Genomic DNA, 8,220 nt, shown 5'->3' with positions numbered 1-8,220 from the left:
TTCAGGGCTCGAGTGAGAGGGTTTTCTTGATTTCATGTTCAGTTCCGGTTTCTTATATTAAAAACCAAATAAATAAAAGTTAGGCCTGTGTAGGTGAGGGTTCCTTGTATGGCTGGGGTGGTATGAATCCTTTCTCTTGAATTTAAATGAGCTCTCCTTGTTTAGCCTACTGATATCTAAACAGTCCATGAATTAATTTTAGATATTGTATGAAGCTGCTCAATAATTAGATGGCTCCATTTCAAGAGCAACCTTCCAATGTGGACCAAAAAACCCACCTTTTCTCAAAATGCAGAACAGAAATGAAGCATTTGTAATACCAGGGGACAGCACTGGAAGATCCAGGAGGTGTAATCCAGTAATTTGTTCCTAATGTACAGGTATCTGCTCTTTGTCAGACATATTCACAAAGATTACCAGCTGTAATTTTGTTTTCTTTTATCAAATTAAAGAATTTAAATGAACTTGTTTTATGTAAGGCATGTATAGGTGACTGGAACTGGCAGATAAAGTTGCTAAGCCACTAGCCATTATATTTAAAAAGTCATGGCAGTCTTGTGAAGTTCCCACTGATTGGAAAGTGAGAAACATAACCCCCATTTTTATAAAGGGAAAAAAGGAAGACCCTGGGAACTATAGGGCAGTCAGTCTCACCTCTGTGTCTGGCAAGATCATGGAGCAGATCCTCCTGGAAACTCTGCTGAGGCACATAGAAAACAAGGAGGTGATTGGTGACAGCCAACATGGCTTCACTAAGGGCAAATCATGCCTGACAAATGTGGTGGGCTTTCTACAATGGTGCTACAGTGTTGGGGAAGAGCAACTGACATCATCTACCTGGACTTGTACAAAGTGTTTGATGCTGTCCCACAAGACATCCTTGTCTCTAAAAAGGAGAGACATGGATTTGATGGATGAACCACTCAATGGAATAGGAATTGGTTGAATGGCTATGCTCAAAGAGTTGCAGTCAACAGCTCAATGTCCAACTGGCGACCAGTGACAAGTGGCATTCCTCAGTGGTTGGTTACTGGGACCAGTGCTGTTTAACATCTTTGCCGGGGACATGAATGTTGGGATGGAGCGCACCCTCAGCAAGTTTGCTGATGACACCAAGATGTGCGGTGCGGTCAACACACTGGAGGGAAGGGCTGCCATCCAGAGGGACCTGGACAGGCTGGAGCGGTGGGCCTGTGTTAACCTCATGGAGTTCAACAAAGCCAAGTGCAAGGTCCTGCACATGGGTTGGGGCAGTCCCAAGCACAAGTACAGGCTGGGCAGACAGTGGATTGAGAGCAGCCCTGAGGAGAACTTAGGGGAGCTGGTTGATGAGAAGTTCAGCACGAGCTGGCAATGCATGCTTGCAGCCCAGAAAGCCAACTGCATCCTGGGCTGCATCAAAGGAAGCATGGCTATCGGGTCGAGGGACATGATTCTCTCCTTCTACTCTGCTCTTGTGAGACCCCACCTGGAGTACTGCATCCAGCTCTGGAGCCCCCAACATAGGAAAGACATGGACCTGTTGGAGCACGTCCAGAGGAGGGCCACAAAGATGATCAGAGGGCTGGAACACCTCTCTGATGAAGATAGGCTGAGAGAGTTGGGATTGTTCAGCCTGGAGAAGGATCCAGGGAGACCTTACAGTTGCCTTTCTGTACCTAAAGGGGGCCTACAGGAAAGATGGGGAGGGACTCTTTATGAGGGACTGAAGTGAAAGGACAAGGGGTAATGGTTTTAAACTGAAAGAGGGTAGATTTCGATTAGATATTAGGAAGAAATTCTTTACTGTGAGGATGGTGAGACACTGGAACAGGTTGCCCAGAGAAGTTGTGGAGGCTGCATCCCTGGAGGTGTTCAAGGCCAGGCTGGATGGGGCTTTGAGCAACCTGTTCTAGTGGAAGGTGTCCCTGCCTATGGCAAGGGGATTGGAACTAGATGATATTTAAGGTCCCTTCCAACTCTAACTATTCTGTGATTCTATGCCTCTGTGGGTGCTCTATCACTCACACAGGCTGCCCAGGGAGGTTGTGAAGCATCCAACCTTTGAAAGTCATCTGGACACAGTCTTTGGCAGACTGCTGTAGGTGGCTGTGCTTGGCAGAGGGGTTGCTCCAGATGAACTTAGGGCAAAACAACCCCTGGGAGACCAACAGCATTGCCCCGGGGCAACCCTTGGGGAGGTGGACACCATGGTCTCCCATTGGCGACCCCTCTGCACAGAGAACAAGCACTAAAAGTGTGGAATGGGGCTCTGCATGCTCTTCTTGCTGCACTGGTGGGAGGCTTGGGCATGAGGCAATGCAAAGCAGCAGATTGAGAGCTGGAGGCACAGCTAAGGTAGGCTCAGGAGGGAGGAGTGTCCTGTAGCACCAGCCACCACCCCTCCTGCACCCCCTCATCACCATTTGGAAGTGTCTCTTTTGGAACACTGATATCTCACCAGCACAGCAAGGGCAGAGGCCCTGCCATGGAGAGATGCCATCCCACCACAAGGATAGGCACTGTCAGTGTCAAAAAAGTCACGAAGTGCACCATCATGTCCACAAGCACAAAGGCCAGCACCAAGGGTGTAAAGAGTGGCAAAGCAGGAATAAACCATCCACATGGGTCACATTCCCTTCTCTCCTAAGTGCCACTTTGAATTCCTTTGGGTGGCCTACCTACAGTCACAGGCCAATAGAGTAAATATAAGTTCAGGAGGTTCCTAGAGCTTGTGGAAGATAACTTACTTACAGCGTTGGTGAGTGAGCCAACTAGGGAAGGCATTCTGCTTGACCTGTTGTTTGTGAACAGAGAATGACTTGTGGGTGATGTGATGGCTGGAGGCCATCTTGGGCACAGTGATCATGAAATTATACAGTTTTCAGTTCTTGGAGAAGTAAGGAGAGGGTTCAGCAGAACTGCCACCTTGGACTTCTGGAGTGCAGACTTTGGCCTGTTTGGGGGCCTGGTTGACAGAGTTCCTTGGGAGGCAGTCCTAAAGGGCAAAGGAGTCCAGAAAGGTCGGACATTCTTTGAGAAGGAAAACTTAACAACACAGGACCAGGCCGTCCCTATGTACTGAAAGACAAGCTGGTGGGAAGAAGACCAGCCTGGCTGAACAGAGAGATTTGGCTGGAAATCAGGGAAAAAAGAGAGTTTATGACCTTTGGAAGAAGGGGCAGGCAACTCAGGTGAACAACAAAGATGTCATGAGGTTATGCAGAGAGAAGAACAGAAGGGCCAAAGCGCAACTAGAACTTAATCTGGTATTGCCATAAAAGAAAAAAAAATGTTTCTATAAATACATTAACAACGAAAGGAGGGCTAAGGAGGGCTATGGCTCCATCCTTTATTGGATGTGGGGGGAACATAGTGACAAAGGACAAGGAAAAGGCTGAGGTACTCAATGCCTTCTTTGCCTCAGTCTTTAGTAGTAGGACCAGTTGTTCTCGGGGCACCCAGCCCCCTGAGCTGGAAGACAGAGATGGGGAGCAGAATGAGGCCCCATAATCCAAGGGGAAATGCTGCATAACCTGCTTCAGCACTTAGAGACACACAAGTATATGGGGACAGATGGGATCCACCCGAGGGTACTGAGGCAGCTGGAAGGTGTGCTCATCAAGCCACTTGCCATCATTTATCAGCAGTCCTGGCTAACTGGGGCCAGGGGGTGTGTCCTAGTTGACTGGAGGTTAGCAAATGTGATGCCCATCTACAAAGGGGCTAGAAGGAGGATCTGGGGAACTACAGGCCTGTCAGTTTCACCTCAGTGCTGGGGAAGGTTATGGGCCAGGCCATCTTGAGTCCCATCACATGGCACTTACAGGACAACCAGGTAATCAGGCCCAGTCAGCATGGGTTTATGAAAGGCGGGTCCTGCTTGCAAACCTGATCTCCTTCTATGACAAGGTGAGCTGCTTAGTGGATGAGGGAAAGGCTGTGGATGTTGTATATGTGGACTTTAGTAAAGCCTTTGATGCCGTTTCCCACAGCATTCTCCTGGAGAAATTGGCAGCTCATGACTTGGATAGGCATACTCTTTGCTGGGTAAAATACTGTCTGGGTGGTAGGGCCCAAAGAGTGGTGGTGATAGAGTTAAATCCAGTTGGTGGATGTTTACAAGTGGTGTTCCCCAGGGCTCAGTATTGGGGCCAGTTTTGTTTAATAACTCTTTCAATGACCTGGACGAGAAGATTGAGTGCACCCTCAGTAAGCTTGCAGATGACACCAAATTAGGTGGGAGTGTTCATTTGCTTGAGGGTAGAATGGCCCTACAGAGTGATCTGGAAAGGCTGAAATGATGGGCTGAGGCCAATGGTATGAGGTTCAACATGGTCAGGTACCGAGTCCTGCACATTCAGTGCTACAGGCTTGGGGAAGAGTGGCTGGAAAGGTGCTGGCAGAAAAGGATTTGGGGGTATTGGTTGACAGCCAGCTGAATATGAACTGGTAATGTGCCCAGGTAGCCAAGAAGGCCAATAGCATCCTGGCTAGCATCAGAAAGAGTGTCACCAGGAGGACTAGGGAAGTGATCATCCCCCCTGTACTCATTACTGGTGAGGCCACACCTCAAATACCATGTTCAGTTTTGGGTCCCTCACTACAAGAAACACATTGAGGTGCTGGAGCATGTCTAAAGAAGAGCAATGAATTTGGTCAAGGGTCTGGAGAATAAGTCTTATGAGGAGTGGCTGAGGGAACTTGCATTGTTTAGTCTGGAGAAAAGGAGGCTGATGGGAGACCGTATTGTTTTCTACAGCTACCTGAAAGGAGGTTGTTGAAGGTAAGTGTCGGTCTCTTCTCCCAAGTAACAAGTGATAGGATGAGAAGAAATGGCCTCAAATAGTGCCAGAGGAGGTTTAGATTGGATATTAGGAAAAATATCTTCACTGAAAGGGCTATCAAGCACTGGAACAGGCTGCCCAGGGAAGCCGTTGAGTCACCATCCCTGGGAGTATTTAAAAGACATGTAGACGTGGCGCTTAGAGTCATGGTTTAGTGGTGGATTTGGCAGTGGTTGAACTTAATGGACTTTGGCTGATGGTTGGACTCAATGATCTCTAAGGTCTTTTCCAACCTAAATGATTCTATGATTCTATGGTTTTGTACGTGCTTTCTTGTCCTATTTTGGTTTGCCAAAAGCTGTGAATCTTGACTGGTAGACTTAGGTTAGCACAATGCCTGTAGTAGCTCTAGCCAGGTCTTTCTGATGTGAGTCTGATAAGACTGCATCTTGGCACTACTTTTTGCACATTTTTAGGTAGTTTGGCCCAGCCTGGGCAACTGTGTTTTATAGGAGATCTTCTAGGCAGTCGATAAAAAAACCCCAAAACATGTCATTTCTACAAGTACATTCAGTGGTGCTCTTTGAGGCATATTAAAACAAACTGTAATTGTGTAGACCAGGACAAATCCCATTGTAATGAAAAATTGGGAATTGTATAGCCAGTAGTTTTCTTTCTCTATGGAGTAATGCAATTACTGCTACAAAGGATTTTGACATTTTAGAATGCAAAGTGTGATAATTGAAGCTTGTCAGGGTTTTATAGATAGGGACTGATCTCAGCCAATCTTTTATATACTGTGTGTTTCATCTTTGTAGTGATATTCAGCATTTATTTTTTTAAAGAAGCAATTAAAAATTTGGGGCCCTTGCCCTTGACAGAATCCAAGATCACTAAGGCCATTTATAGCTTATCCTCTTAGGTTTAGTTATCTGAATACCTGGCTCAGACTCACTAATTCTGTGAGGATAAAGCAAAGTAGGTGTCATAAAGTAACTGCCCTCATTTTTGCTGAGCTCTTACTCCTGCAAGATAGTTGGTGCCTTATAAATATGAACTGAATTGTTGTAATAAAGCTGATATGTCATTTATAGCCTGTCTTTATTTTTTGTCATGCATAGTTTACTATCTTTTAGCATGAAAGTAATTGCTAGGCTTTTGTAAATATAATTTATATTGAGCTTAAAGGATGAGAAGACACAGCTGTGTTCTAGTCTCCGGATTTCTGTAATATCTCTGCTGCTGCCATATGGTAAAATTCAAATAAACAAACGTGATCACAGTATGAAAGGTACAGCATATATTCTATGCTAATCCAGTTTTAGAGTAGTTTGTGAAAACACTTGTTATTTAGACATGTTTTGGCTCTGCTAATCTGTATCACAGAGGAAAAATAGATTTTGAAGGAACAACAGCTCTCCACACCTACCTGTCACTAAATCCCTAAACCAAAGTGAATTTTTTTGCAATAGTCAGATAGGAAGTATACTTCCTATACAGCTTAATCAAAATTATCTTTTGTATCTGCCAGACTTACCTACTTTATTTATAGCATACAAAATTACTATATTGCCACTTAGCAGGCTATACAGAATCTGCTTGTTCAAACTGTTTGTGATAATCACATTTTTCCTGGAGCATCTCATGACAGTTACCTTGACTGAGATGAGATCATTGAACTGTTTGCTGACTGCTCTGGACCTCTTTGTTATTAAAGACAACTTTATCCATAGCTTGAAATTTGTTGTAAATTTGCATATGGTCGTCATTTTGAAAGCAGGAAAATTAGAACAATAATTTTTTTTTGCATACAACAATTAGAACAATTTTTGCATATTAAACCCAAATTTACATATTTATGACTTAAATTCTACAAAAACCCTATAGTAAAACAGAATTTTATGAGTCATGTGACATCACTAGTGTAAGCTCTCATGCCACTAAGATAAATACTTGTTATGTGATTGTCCATTACCTTAGAATTTGGCAATTCACTGCATTCAGGTGATAAATAACTGTCTGATTTGAATTGAACTTCAAAAGAAATTACCTTTTTTTCCCCAGAATTTATTATAGTGAATTGCACATTCTATCTGAAAGTATAAATCTTAACAAATTGTTTTTTAAACAAAGGAATATGAAAGTGGCCTATTTCAAAGTCTTTTATCATATATTATAAAAGCAAAAATGCATAAAAATTCTCAAAAAAACCCTGGTTTGCTCATGCATTATATGGTCTAAATACAGGGAATTAAATATTTTGTTTTTTTAGTCCATATAATTCTCTAAAACCTTGCATTCCAGGCAAAACTGAGCAGAGCTGCACTGCATGCTTCTGTTGTGTTTGTAATATATTGAAGCTACCTTCATTTAGGAACTGAACGACATCTTCACCTTCCTTGTTGTTAATTTTGCTTGAGGAAGGACTTCAATCTTAAGCTCCTTGTTTCTCACTGATTTAAAACTTTCCAGCTAATCCAAAGGTAAGCAGAACACAAACCTGTTATATACTCAATACATGCTAGACTTACAGATTATTTTCCCCAGGCTCATGTTGTTTTAAAAGACTATATTCTTTGAGTGACTTAAAAAAATAAAGTCACTGTATTATTGCTGAAGTGTTAAATACAAATAGTTGATGACAGAACATTCCAAAATGAGCAAGTTGAATTCAAACTTTAATTAAAGGATTAAATCAATTATCTTCATTCAGAGGCACTAAGTTGCAGAAATCTTGTTTTGGATTTGCTCAGCCTTACTTACTTTTTCTTTTTCTATGCCAATATGAACGTGAGTACAATACAAACATATTGACACAAATTGCCTATGATTAAGCACTCAATCAGTTCTATTGCGCTTGCATTATCTTGTTTGCAATTGTTACCCGTAACATTGTGTGACAAACAACAATTACTGATGTAATGAATGAGAAGAATTAATATCTATGGAACAGCATTTGATCAACAAAAAAAAAATCATAATCAAGTCTGAAGTGTCTTTCCTTTCTTAGAAAATCAATCTCTTTTTCCTTTCTTCAGAAATCCAACTTACAAATCAGTTCACTTCTCTGATCAGAAACCACAGAAAGTTTAATGTGAGGGGAGCACTCTGGAAAAGGGCCAAAGCTAATTCTGCTATCTCTGTTATTTTATGAATCAAAACTCCCTTCAGTTTTGAATAAATGCTTTGCACACAGCATGCAGAAGTTACCTATTACTCTGATTCCCTGTTTGAGTACTGTGGAGATAGACTATCTTCAGATCTTTGCCACAGAGAACCGGTCTGTGATAGAACTTCAACCTGAGACGACTAATTCATAACAGTTTTACTCTATTGAAGAGCTGAAGAGCGATTACAACAATGTCAATTATCCGCCTGCTGCTTTCATGCTAGTAAAGGTGTCTTGAGGGGGGAGGTCCTTGCTAGCCGTAGATATCTGACAGCAATATTGGAT

The sequence above is a fragment of the Vanellus vanellus genome, assembly GCF_965231255.1.
Source record: "Vanellus vanellus genome assembly, chromosome: Z".
Taxonomy (NCBI): Eukaryota; Metazoa; Chordata; class Aves; order Charadriiformes; family Charadriidae; genus Vanellus; species Vanellus vanellus.
Note: the sequence above shows the minus strand (reverse complement) of the source record.